Genomic DNA, 12292 nt, shown 5'->3' with positions numbered 1-12292 from the left:
TCATGCCAAAGAGAGGCAATCTGTGGCTCTCCAAGTGTTGTTGAACTACACTTCCCATCAGCCTCAATCAGCACAGTCAATGGTAAGGGGAAATGGAAATTGTAGTCCAGCAATAATAATAATACTATACTGTAACTAATACATGGAGGACCAAAGGCATCTCTGCATTATAGCAGCAGTACAGTTGTCAAATAATAGTGCTGCATGGAGCCCCCACTCTTAGGACCCAATGAAATCCTGCTTTGGTACAATGCAGAAAAGTAGAGTCACTCAAATTCCATTCTAAGCCACCTGTAGCGCAGTGGTGGGACATCTACGCTGCACGCAGGAAGCCCCAAGTTCAACCTTCAGCATCATTAGGGTACTTTTTATCTCAGGTAGCAAAGCTAGGAAATACTTTATTTGCTTGAGACCCTGGTAAAAGGAAACAATGCATGAATAGACAGAGAAGACATTTTGCTGCCCCAAACCACAGCCATCCTCCAACCAGGCCCAACACTTCAGAAAGTCTCACTGCACCATTCAGACCCCAAATCCCTGCCTTCATCTATCCACCACCCACCTTGCCACCATCCCAGTGCTGCCTGGAGCAGGTTGCTGAGTATGGCAAGGCCAGTCCAATGGAATAATATAGCAGAAGGCAGCTTCACATTATGCAGTGGTTGCCTCTCTCTATAATGTAAACTCTCTGTGCCATTTCACCAGTACTTCATGACACGGGATGGGCTCAATTTCTTGTGAACACATGGAGCCCTTGGAGCAGACCTGAACAGAGGCACCCTCTTGCCTTCCACACTGACACTTGTTGAGCTTCCTATACTGATCCCCAGATCCAGTTTTAGGCCTATCTGTGCAAGGTGCCCTTCTCTCATAGGCGAGGGGCTGTAGCTCCATGGCTGAACACCTGCTTTGCTTGCAGAAGGTCCCAGGTTCAATCCCCAGCCTCTCCAGATAAGGCATGGAGAGACCCCTGGTGAGCTGCTGCCAACAACATAGACAATTCTGAGCTAGATAGATCAAGGGTCTGATTCCATATTAGGCTGCTTCCTAATCAGGTGTGGGGGCATTACAGTTATCACTGAAGACAACTGGCTTGTTCACACATTACACTGAACACCAAGTACAAGCTGTCTCTATACATGTGCACATGCTGGTGTGAAAGAATGTATGTATACTTGTTGATGTGCACAGCTCAACTATTGTGTACACAGATTGACAGAATCTACACTCGTGTGTTACATAGGAATAACTGTACCAGTGGGCAGCTCATCTATTTGTGTACATGGGTACACAGATTATATGGTTGTTGAATGTAATGTGTGAACATCCCTTACAAAGAAGACATATGAGCAAGGAAAAGCTGGCTGGAGGGGGAGTGCAGAGTTGACTCTCCCTGGACAGTCTGTGATCTTCTTCCAACATGTTTTAAAAAAAAGACGATCGTGCCATGCATGCCCACTAATTAATTCTTAACCTCTGTCAGCAGTTAACTTCCAAGAGGTGACCGTTTGTTCTCAGGAAAGACAGTGGCGTATAAAGAGCAAACCAGACTGGGCCAATTCTGTTTCAGGGATGAATTAGGAGCTTGCCAGTTGCAAGACAAGTTCATCTATTTAATTAAGTAGCGGAGATATGGCTGTTAAATTAAGTTAATGGCTCAGCGTGCCAAAACAAGGAGATAAAAGAAAAGCAGTCATCAGAGTGTCGTGTGTGTGTGTGGACACACATACAAAAAATAAAAATCACACATGTCCCCAAATCTCTGGTACTCCTGCCAATTGCAAGCTCGGCCTCCTCCTTTTCCCAAGCCCCAAACTGTGCTTTATTAGAAATTCAGATGGAGAGCAATACCACACTGCTTTGTTCATGCATGCAAAAATACTATTACGTTTTTCATTTTTAGTATTTCCTGTCTTCTCCCTTCAAAGAACCTAAAGCAGCATAGATGGATTTTCCTCCCCCCAGTTTATCCTTTCAGTAACCCTACGAGGTAGGCTAAGACTGTAACCTTGCTGGATCAGACCATTTGCCCACCTAACTCTGCAAAATGACAAACCAGATGCCACTGGGAAGTCCACAAGCAGGACATGAATGCAACAGCACTCTCTACACCTGTGATCCCCAGCAACTGGTATGCTGAAGATAGTACACAACCAGCTCCTGATAGCCTTGTTTTCTGTGAACTTGTTTAATCCAAGTGGGTGGCCATCAATCACTACATCCTATGGCGGTGAGTTCCATAAGTTAACTATATGCCATGTAAATAAGACCTTCCTTTTGCCTGTCCTGAATCTTTCAACTATCATTTTCACTGGACAATCCCTTCACATTCTAATATTACGAAAGAGGGAGAAAGAAATATGAGATAATGACAGAGCCAAGGCAACCCAATTAGCCTCATGACTGTACTGGGGTCTGGACATGGGCCTCCCCAATCTTTGTCCAACACTAACCACTACACCTCACTGCCCATAACAAAACTGTGCTGAAATGACAAAAGCCATGTTTTAAGGGCAGGATTAGAGAACAAGAAAAGATAATGGTTTAGCCTCCGACCTCTGAAATGGTAGCTTAGGGTGCCTTCCTATGAAGACAGAGAGACTTCTTGATAACATCTGGTGTCACCGCCCTTGCCACAAAATTGGAGGCTTTCTTATCTGGAGACTAAGTTCCAGAACTCTTCTGTTCTTTTTATGATCTAAAATAAACTCATTTGGTGAGTGCACTCCCAAAGTCTCTTCCGGCAATATGCACTTGCACACCTCTCCCTCAGTTCTATGCTTGCTCCAGCCTGCCTCTGATATCTATCTAGGATGCAGAATATTACTTTCATCATTCCCAGGATTCACGACCTCGACTCCCCTGAAGCCATGGAAACATAGCTCTGGAGAAGCTCTCTTAGATTTGACTAGCAAATTGCCAACTGCTTTCTTCCTGGCCTCTGCCCACCCTGCCGCACGCGCACGCACACACAATGGAACTCTGGTGATGTAAACACCAATCCCCCAGGAAAATTTAGCTTTCCCTTCCCCTCCTTTGAGCCACAAAAGATAAAAGCTCGTGGGCTCAGGTTGGGACTGAGCCATTGGTGATGCAACTCTGCTGGCCTTGTTACAGCAATCGTTGTGGCTTAACTGGCAGACACCAGTTGCAGGAGCAAGACTCGGTTGAAGTGTTTGTTGCAAGACAACAGCACTAAATACGCAGATAAAATCAGCTGTTGTTCCAATTTATCTTTGGTGTTCTACTTTTTCTAACCATGAAAGCTTAACGTTGCATTATTCAAGAACATGGGAGAACCAGGAAAGCCAAGAGTAGAATTTCCCAGGAGAGGGCTCTTTACCCTCGCTCCCACAAAACTACCAATACGGCAAAGGATTGAGTAAAATAAACTAGGGGGGTACGGTTCAAGCAACAGAGAAATCCAGTAAAACAACTATTTACAACTCAGAATAGAATTAAGCATGCTGAAGACTGACCTAAGTGCACTTGTTGAAGCCTATTTCAAATGCAATAGGATGAATTTTAATTCAAAAAGCTTCAAAATCAGTGTTATTTTGGTTTCTGATATGTTACTGTAAGAGGGAAGGGCAAAATCTACTAAAAATGACCCACTGTTCTGATGCTAAGTGCCAAGTCGTATGCTATGTTATACTTCAGAATCTCAAAACAAAGCACCTTTATTGAAGCTCTTAAATTTACATATTTATTCAAACGAAATCAAAAGTTGACACATTAAAAGATAGATGATTAACCAGATAAACATTTTTTCATTGTCTGAACAGCCCTAAGATAAACTAAGATAAGCAATATACTTCTTCTTCCCCCCTTTCCCCAATTTTGCATAGTGCAGGTTTCAGAACTTGCAAATTGCATAATGCAGGTTGCAGAAGACTAGTTTGTTGTTGTTGTTTGCAGAACCACAACCTTATAGGTTGCAGCAGAGGGAAAGATAAACCAAGCTAGCAAGGTAAGAATTAAAGATAGATGGAGAACTGGGGTTTCTAAACGGGAATACAATAGAAAACCTAAACATTTGCTGAGACATCTGCTCTGAAACACCATCTTTTAAAAAAAAGAAGCTTCCAAGACATGCTGCAATTCAACCCGCACACTCCAAAACACAAGCTTCCCCCCAGGGTTGTCCCTGTACAAAAGTCCTCTTGGCGCAGATAGCTCTGCGTACGGCAGACATCACACTGGTAGAGGCAGCAGGAGCGACATCTTCCCCTGACGCACGCATGGCAGGCCATCTACCCTGGGGGCTTTGCATCAGTGCAGTTACATCAATACACTGGAGTCAACAAAAAGTGACAGCGGGTTGTAACTCAACAGCCGCACCTGGCTGCCTGTTCCTGCTCTGCTGTCAGCGACAAAAGAGAAACAAGAGGCACCACCTGAATCAATGGCCGAGCTACCTTTGCCGAAACAAAAGGGCAAGGCTGAGCCAGCCTCCGGCATCCAGCTGGCATTTTGCAACCCCCACCTCCCAAAGAGGCACAGCTCCTAGGTAACAAAGGCTCCTGCCATCTAGGGCTCAGCACCATAATTGCTGTCATGAAAAATAAAAATAAAAATGGTCACAGAGGTGCTGCCTCCTTGTCGGGAGCTGTTTATCTACCGTATCTCTTTGCACCATCAGGCATGCCTGCTGGTTAATCCAGCTGTTCTTTTGTGCATAGGTGAACTATCTGAGGTGGCAAAGTGGGAGGGATAAAAAGGGATCTCTCTGGTCCACTTTAAGGGAAAAAAGAAAAATACCAGGGTATTGAAGCAGCAGAGAGGTAGCTGAATTGGAATTCTCCAATTACTCTTTATTGTCTTGAGACTGAACGCTTTGGGTAGCTCTCATAGCACCAGGTGAATGCTTTCTGGCCTGCAGCCAGGCGGTGTACACACACAGTGCAATTGCAGCAAGTGGCAGCCCTTAGTCCCCATTGGCTCTACATCAAAACCTTTCTTTCTGCCCAGACAGCTGGGATTACAGACAGGTTCCTCTAGACAATCCCAGAGGAAATAATTTGTTTTGTTAATCGGCTTGAATGCACTATGCAAACTGTAGACACACACCAGCCTGCTTCATGGGCCAAGCTAAGCCAAACCATAGTTTATCGGGTGTGCGGGTTCCCAGAGAGGAGATGGCAGTCGCTGTGCTCCCATCCAGTTCTGCTGATGCACTGAATTAAACCATGGTTTGGCTTCATGTGTTGTTCAAACCAAGGTTTGTGGTTTAACTCTCCTGGAGAAACTTTGAACTGTAAACTGTAGGACAAAGTGTGATCACAGCTCATGGTTAGTGTTGAGAGAGTGGGACCATGAGCCCAGGTTCAACTGAAATGCTAAGCCACATCATGGCTTGACTGAGCACAGCAGCAAAACATCCGGGGAGGAGCAAAGTCTCCACTCATATTAAACCATGGTTTGACTTAGCATGATGTACCAACCAGGTCACAGAAAAGTTTTCACAGTTGCACACAGGAAACCAGGCAACAGGGGAGAAATACGCTAGCTTTCTAACATGCTGAAAGATTTTATCTTCTATTTGAAATAACTAGTGTTTGTGGCACAACTATTTGTTTGTTTGTTATTTGCAAGTATGAATCACATACCCAACCTGCAGAATGCAGCAGCCCCCGCCCCCCAGAAGGTGACAGCTGATTCCAATATCAAAAACAATTCACTGCCCCTTCCCAAAGCTGCCTGCATTGCTAGGTCTCCGGTTTGTAAATGGAGCTGGTCTACCCGCCATGTGTTTCAGACCCATGTCTAGGGGAAGCAGTCAGAGAGACGTCGTCAATCCGCAAAGCCATTCTTATGTGCAGGTGTTATCCAGGAGATACCTTTGCCTCCTAGACCAAATCAAGATTGATGCACAGTAGCTGTGCTCCATCCTCTCTATGGTATCATGGCACTCAGGGCTTCTATTGCTGCTAGATGCCAGAGGAACCATGCCAGCTCATGCCCGAAGCCGATCTAGTCCCTTGTTTATGTTAGGAATTATGAGTAATTCCTTCCTGTGCTGGCTGCCAGAAGCACTTTGAGGTTATATAAAACAAACAAGGAGGAAATTTTAATAACCTCCTTTCCCTGGGTTGCCTTTTGCTTTGCTCCCCCCTTCCCGGGTGACAAAACCAAGTTTCACAACCTAGTCGGCTGCATACTCAAACAAAGGGCACCTTTGTACAGCCAGCTATCTCTCCCACTACGGGTCACATGCAGAAGCTCAGACCTGCTCTGCTCCATTCAGTAACCCTCTGCCAGTTTCCTCAGAATCAGCTCTCCCTGCCACCCCACCATACACAAAAACTGTGCTGGTGCCACTATGCGTACAAGCTCAGGACACCCTATAAAAGCATGCTGGAGCCCTATAATCAAAGACAACCTCCTTGGGAGGGTAGTGGGTGTGGGCTCAGAGTGCCTAAGCTTTGTTCAGTGCCAAGCCTGTGACTAAGAGAGGACATCAAAGGAAAGCAACTAAGGAAAGCATCAACAAAGAAAGCAACCAGAAGAACACCAAGGTGGCACTGGCAGTGAGCTGGCTAATACAATAGCCTGAAGCATCTTGGCACGTATCTCCAAGAAGGGGAAACCTGATCGTTCTAGTCACCTTCAGACCCCTTTCTGCACAGTTTGGTTTAGATTTGGAACAATGAAAGCTGCCTTACTAAATGTCCATCTCACTCAGTACTGACTAGCAATGGGGGAGGAAAAGAGAGGGAGAGAAATTCAGTGTGGTTTGCATTAAAATGTGAATTTCACATTTTCACAATTTCACTACCTAGTTCACACCTCTTGAAACGCTACGTGAACCAAAACTTCTCTGAATTTTGCAATGCAGTTCTCCAGACAAAAGAAGACAGAGGGAACAGTGCATAAAAATGCATATATATGTGAAAACAATATTCAAACATGCATTATAGTAGGGATTGTGTTGCTTGCAAGAATGTGTGTATTAGGGGGAATACACACTAAAGTGCTGATGAATTTTCATGAGAACTTTAAATAAAAATCACAAACTGATATAGAACTGTGGTAAATTGACCTTAAGATTGTAAAAATGAGAAACTGGGAGAAACTGAAGCAGGCAGCTTCATCTATCCCCATATCAATGAGTGTCCAGGATCTTTAGAACTCGCCAGAGCCTGAGCAAAAGGCCTTCTGCATGAAAAGTGTGTGCTCTGCTATGGGGCCATGGCTCCTTCCATGTGCCTTGTAGCCTTTCTGGGGCCACATGTTGCTACTAGCAGAAAGCCATCTGTTTTGCATTTCATAAAAAGGTGATAAAGGGGAGAACAAGCAGTTTGCAACAAATGTCTCTCCTCAGAAAAGTGCCAGGTTCCAAACCACATCATCCCCCCTGAAAGCCTAGCCTCTCTTCAATCTCAGCTGTGTGGGTGTGGACAATAACGACACATGGCATCCCAAACCGGTTAAATCCACACATTCCAAGGAGGTGGGTTCAAATCCTCTGCAATGTCACAGGCAATACTGAACTCAGATCACACTTAAATGATGCACAGCATGATCAATGATCCCTAAAGATATTGCTGGCTGGGCAATATCAGGGGCACAGTCTCAAATGCTGGTTCTTCAGAAAGGCTAGGCTTTAGAAGTATTCCCTTTTTCAAGATGGTGTGGGGGACTTCTGCAAAGCCAGAAGGCTCAGATTGGAGAGACAGCACTGTGCAGTGGTCAGAGCCTTAGACTAGGATTGGAAAGACTCAGGTTCAAATCCCTATGAATCCGAAACTCACCAGGTAACTCACTAGGCCAGTCAGCACTTCTTTACCCAACCTACTTCACAAGGCTGTTGTGAGTATAAAGTGTGTGTGTGTGTGTGTGTGTGTGTGTGTGTGTGTGTGTGTGTCTTAATTTCCTCATAGGGAAGGCAAAATATAAATTAGTAAACAAACCTGAATTAGCACCACGGACCCCCAACACACACTTTTGATTCTTCCAATGTGATCTTCCAAATCCTGGTGACTTCCAACAAGAACTCCAAATTAACTTGGAGCAATAGATAAACCTTTCCAAATTAGATTGAATCCCATCCTGAACTTTCAGTGGGTAAGTATGATCAGAATGTGTTCGTAGGCCTGCCCTTCTTTGCCAGCCCCACACCTTCCAATGGACTGCCTCATAATTGGGAGACTCGGGCTCCATCAATACCATACATTTAACACACTATTATACCACTTTAAACAGTCATGGCTTCCTACACCTCAAAAAAATATTGGGAATTGTAGTTTGTAAAGGATGGTGAGAGTTGATCAGAGATCCCTATTCTCCCCACAGAGCTATAATTTGCAGAGTCCCCTGTAAGGAGGGACTGATTGTGAATCATAGCTCCATGAGGCAAATAGGCGTCTCATAATAACTCTCAGCACCTTCGACAAACTACAGTTCCCAGGATTCTGTGGGGAAAGCCATGACCGTTCAAAGTAGTATCATAGTGCTATCACAGTGCTTTAAAGGTATGGTGCAGATATAGCCCTAATTAAGCTCTTTTTCATTCCTATTTTTCTCTCTCCGCCACCCCAGAGTAGACTCAGACGCCAGATTTTGCAATCCATGGAGCTGTGACTGTTAAAGTGGTATAATAGTGCTTTAAATGTATTGTGCAGATATGGCCTCTGTTTCTGCTTGCACAACCCACAGAACTTGCTTAATCTGATGTCAGCCTTCATAAATGTACCACTATCCCTCCCTGCTGTCACCAAGCAGCTATCAACATCCACCTTTTTCCCAGGCTGTGCTAGCTTTGGCCTGGCTTCTGACAGCTAATAAGAACTGCCTTAAGAGATGGAACAAATAGTCCATTGAAGCCAATATCCTGTTTATCACCTCCTGTTGCCTCTGCCCCCTTTGGCTTTCCTGGATTCAGCTTCCCTTCCCGTGGAGGCTGCTACTATTTCAAGAAGCACGCAGGCCTCTAGTGGAAATTCAATCTTCCTAGGCTAACCCTTACCTTCCCCAAACCCATCTCTCTCTCTGCTCCCCCCACCAACACCAGCTCAGATGAATTTGGGATCGTCACCCGCCCCCCCAAAAATCAACAAGATCAAAAAAACTGTAAAATGGCATGAGCTGGTGCAAGGTGGGAAATGTGATAAGAGCTTTCTGTGAGGGACAGATAAATAGCCCTGGCAGCAAGTAGATGAATTCGGCTAGAAGCTAATAGTGTCTGTCAGCCAGCTCTAGGCCCACAGCCTCACTCCTGCTTCTCTGATCATGGGGGACGTCAACAGGAAGCGACAGGGCAACTGAGCCGAAAGTGACAGGGCAGGCACAAAGAGCGTGTCCTCTGTAAGTGATGATAAATCGAGGGGGGAGGAGCTGGCAGTAGAGAGAGGAGTTAAATCAATTGTTTAGCCTACCTACCACATGCTGACAGGGCAAATGTGAAGGCTTTTATAGCTGCCTGGGTTTTCATTTGCAGTTATTCATAGTAGGGCTGGCATGCTTTATCTCACTTACATTATGTGCAACCACAACGCAGACACTTGTACCGCAATGTGCTCATGCTCCCAGGGAGGTGTGTGTGTGTGCACGCATGCGCACATGCACACACACGTGCATTAATGTCAGTCTCCCAAGGCCTGAATAAAATGCCATGGTCTATATGGGAGAGAGAAAATCACCCCTGCAAAGGGGGAAGAGCAATCCACGACAGAAAATACGTTCTGCTGCTTTAAGGCTGCTTTTCTATCTGGCAAGGATCTTCTCCCTCTAGTTCCAATTCTCAAACTGTGCCACGCCGCAACCTGGTGAACAAGCAGCCTCTGCATGGTGGCTGCCGTGAAATGCTGTTGTGAGGCTCAGATTGTGCAACTCCTGACCCTGGAAAGCCTGTTTGCCCCCTGCCTTTCCCTGCTGGGATTCAGGTGCCACTTCATTACAGCGAGCCTTTGGCTTTAGAGGAAGGGCCCTAGCTTAGTGGTAAAGCATCTGCTTTGCATGCAGAAGGTTCCAGGTTCAATTCCTGGCATCTCCAGGTAAGGCTGAAACCTTGGAGACTGAAACACTTGAGAACCACTGCCAGTCTGTGCAGACAATATTGAACTACAGGGACCAATGATCTGACTCAGTATAATGCAGCTTCCTACATTCTCCTATTGAACTGTTTCCCATTCTCTTGCTTTGTGTCATTCTGCTGCCTCTCACTTTTTTGCTGCTTTCTTTGCTTCGGTTTGCTTTTATTGTGCCCTATTGATTTTAATAGCGTTGGTTGTATCCAACAAACTTTTTTAGAAATGCCCTTCAGAAATATAGACAGGCAGAATGCTTCCCCACACTCAGCTCCTGTGTCACACCTGTAACACAAAGGAGCTCCAGTTATTGGGGTTGCCTTCTTCCATCAGAATCAGGAACTCCAAGGGAGAATTGCCCATGTAATCTGGCAACTGTGACAGCCCTGGTGGTTTAGACATTACCATGGCAAGATTAGATCTGACCTCAAGGCCTGGAGCTTTTCCCAATGTGGAGATAAAAGGTTTGTTCAGGCATTACACTGAGCACAGGTAGAAGCTCTCTCTACATATGTACAAATGTTTGCGTTAAAGAGATTACACCTGTTGATTTATACAGCTCAACTACTGTGTGCACTGGTATACAGATTGTACACTTGTTGAATGTAGCATGTGAACAGCCCTAAAGAGATGGTGGGGAATGATGGAGTATTTGCGCCTGTTTCTGTCATGCACTTGTTAAAAGGACTAACTCCACCAAGGAAAATCAGGGCCTCTAACACTAAGTTGAGGCTACACCTGTATGTTCAAATGGGGGTCCCAAATTTCCTTTCACCAAGCAAAAAACAAAGCAGTTGCAAGAGTCTCTGGAAGCCAATCAAAGAGAAGAGAAACTTCACCTTGCAACGCTCATTCCTGTCTTCTCTAAAATAAGGTTACCAGGCATCCCCATTTCCCAGGGACAGTCCCCAGATTTACAAATCAGTCCCCTGACAAAATCCTATCATTCCGACACATTTCAATGAAGTGATGAAGTGTCCCCAGATTCATTGGAAAAAAATCTGGTAACCTTACTCTAAAAAGGCTCAACTAGACTATACAATTAAACTGGCTTAAATGTTGCGGCTTTATGCCTCCCCCTCAAGGACTGCTGGAATCTGTAGTTTTCTCAGGGTTCCAAGAAACCTGTTCAGTAGCCCTCATCTTCTCTCAAGTCTAGAAGCCATGATGAAAATGAACAGTTTCAAATTTGCAATATAGGAAGGGAAGGAAAAGGTGTAGCAGAGATGTTCACAATATGCTTCAAAAATCAGCCCCAGAGCAAAAAGGAAAGGAAAAGCCAAGCAAGGACAGCTAGCCCAATGTGGCAACCTCAGCAGAGAGTGCCACCAAAAAAACCCCAGTTACTAGAACAAGCCCAACACATGATTCCACATGAGCCTGAAAGCAGCTGTCTGATGGCAACAGCTTTCTGGCTGCAAACTGGCGGAGGCTGGATTATTTTAACTGTAGGGTGGGAGGCAAGGCTAAGCCTAGAGCAGCTTTGGATCATGTTTCCGAACTCAGATTTGAACTTATCACCTTATTTTTGCATGACGCTCCCTGGTTGGGCCTGTAAATAGTGAAGGGCTGGGGGTAGACAGACTAATCTTACTAGCTGGTAGGTCATTTTCAGAAGCATAGGAGAGTGCTCATGTTATGACTTGGCCCCAAAGGCTGCCACAAGAGATGGCAGGCTTAACACGTCTGACCCTCAGCAACCTGCCAGGGGTCTATCTCTCCAATCACGTCATCTCCTAATCCTCAGGCATCCAGACCCCTTGCTGATGCCAGGCACCTGCCACGATGCACAGCTGCCTCATCTTGGCCCGGTCCTTTTTTCAAAGGAAGTTGTATGCCTCAGAGCACAGCTCCCTGTGCATCCCTTGTGAAGGAGACCAAAATCCACAGGGCATAGAAAGGCAAGATTAGTCCACTCGGAAGAGAAATAAGCTCTGGTATTGTAAGACGGGAAAAGCCACATGTGTCTTCCTTAAGCAGGGCTAGGAGAGAGGGAAGGTTAGTCGATACAGGGTAAAATGTCTCTCTCTGTGTGTTTCTGTAATAAGATAAGCCTCCAAATCTACCTCCCTTAAAGAATAAGGAAGAAACATCCAAATTTTCAGGGCTGTTGCTTAGTAGCCCTCTACTCTTAAAAGATCTTCCCTAGAGATGGAGTATTTAGACATTTATAAGAATTATAAAGAGCAGGAGGGAGGAACCTCTGATCTAGGCCTTTGGGCTCTCCCAGTCCACACTCCACACCAGCCTGGCTCCACCTCATT

The 12292-nt window shown here is 45.3% G+C and overlaps 1 protein-coding gene and 1 non-coding gene across 8 annotated transcripts in view; one reads left to right on the top strand and one right to left on the bottom strand.

Moving 5' to 3' along the window:
- The window catches only part of GSE1 (Gse1 coiled-coil protein), a 444053-nt gene that overhangs the window by 150236 nt on the left and 281525 nt on the right, over nt 1-12292 (bottom strand). The window lies entirely within an intron of this gene.
- On the top strand, nt 9924-9994 carry TRNAA-UGC (transfer RNA alanine (anticodon UGC)). The gene has a single exon. It is a non-coding gene; the product is annotated as a tRNA-Ala (tRNA).

This window comes from Podarcis raffonei, chromosome 8, assembly GCF_027172205.1.
Source record: "Podarcis raffonei isolate rPodRaf1 chromosome 8, rPodRaf1.pri, whole genome shotgun sequence".
Taxonomy (NCBI): Eukaryota; Metazoa; Chordata; class Lepidosauria; order Squamata; family Lacertidae; genus Podarcis; species Podarcis raffonei.
This window is presented reverse-complemented; position numbering and strand designations above follow the sequence as displayed.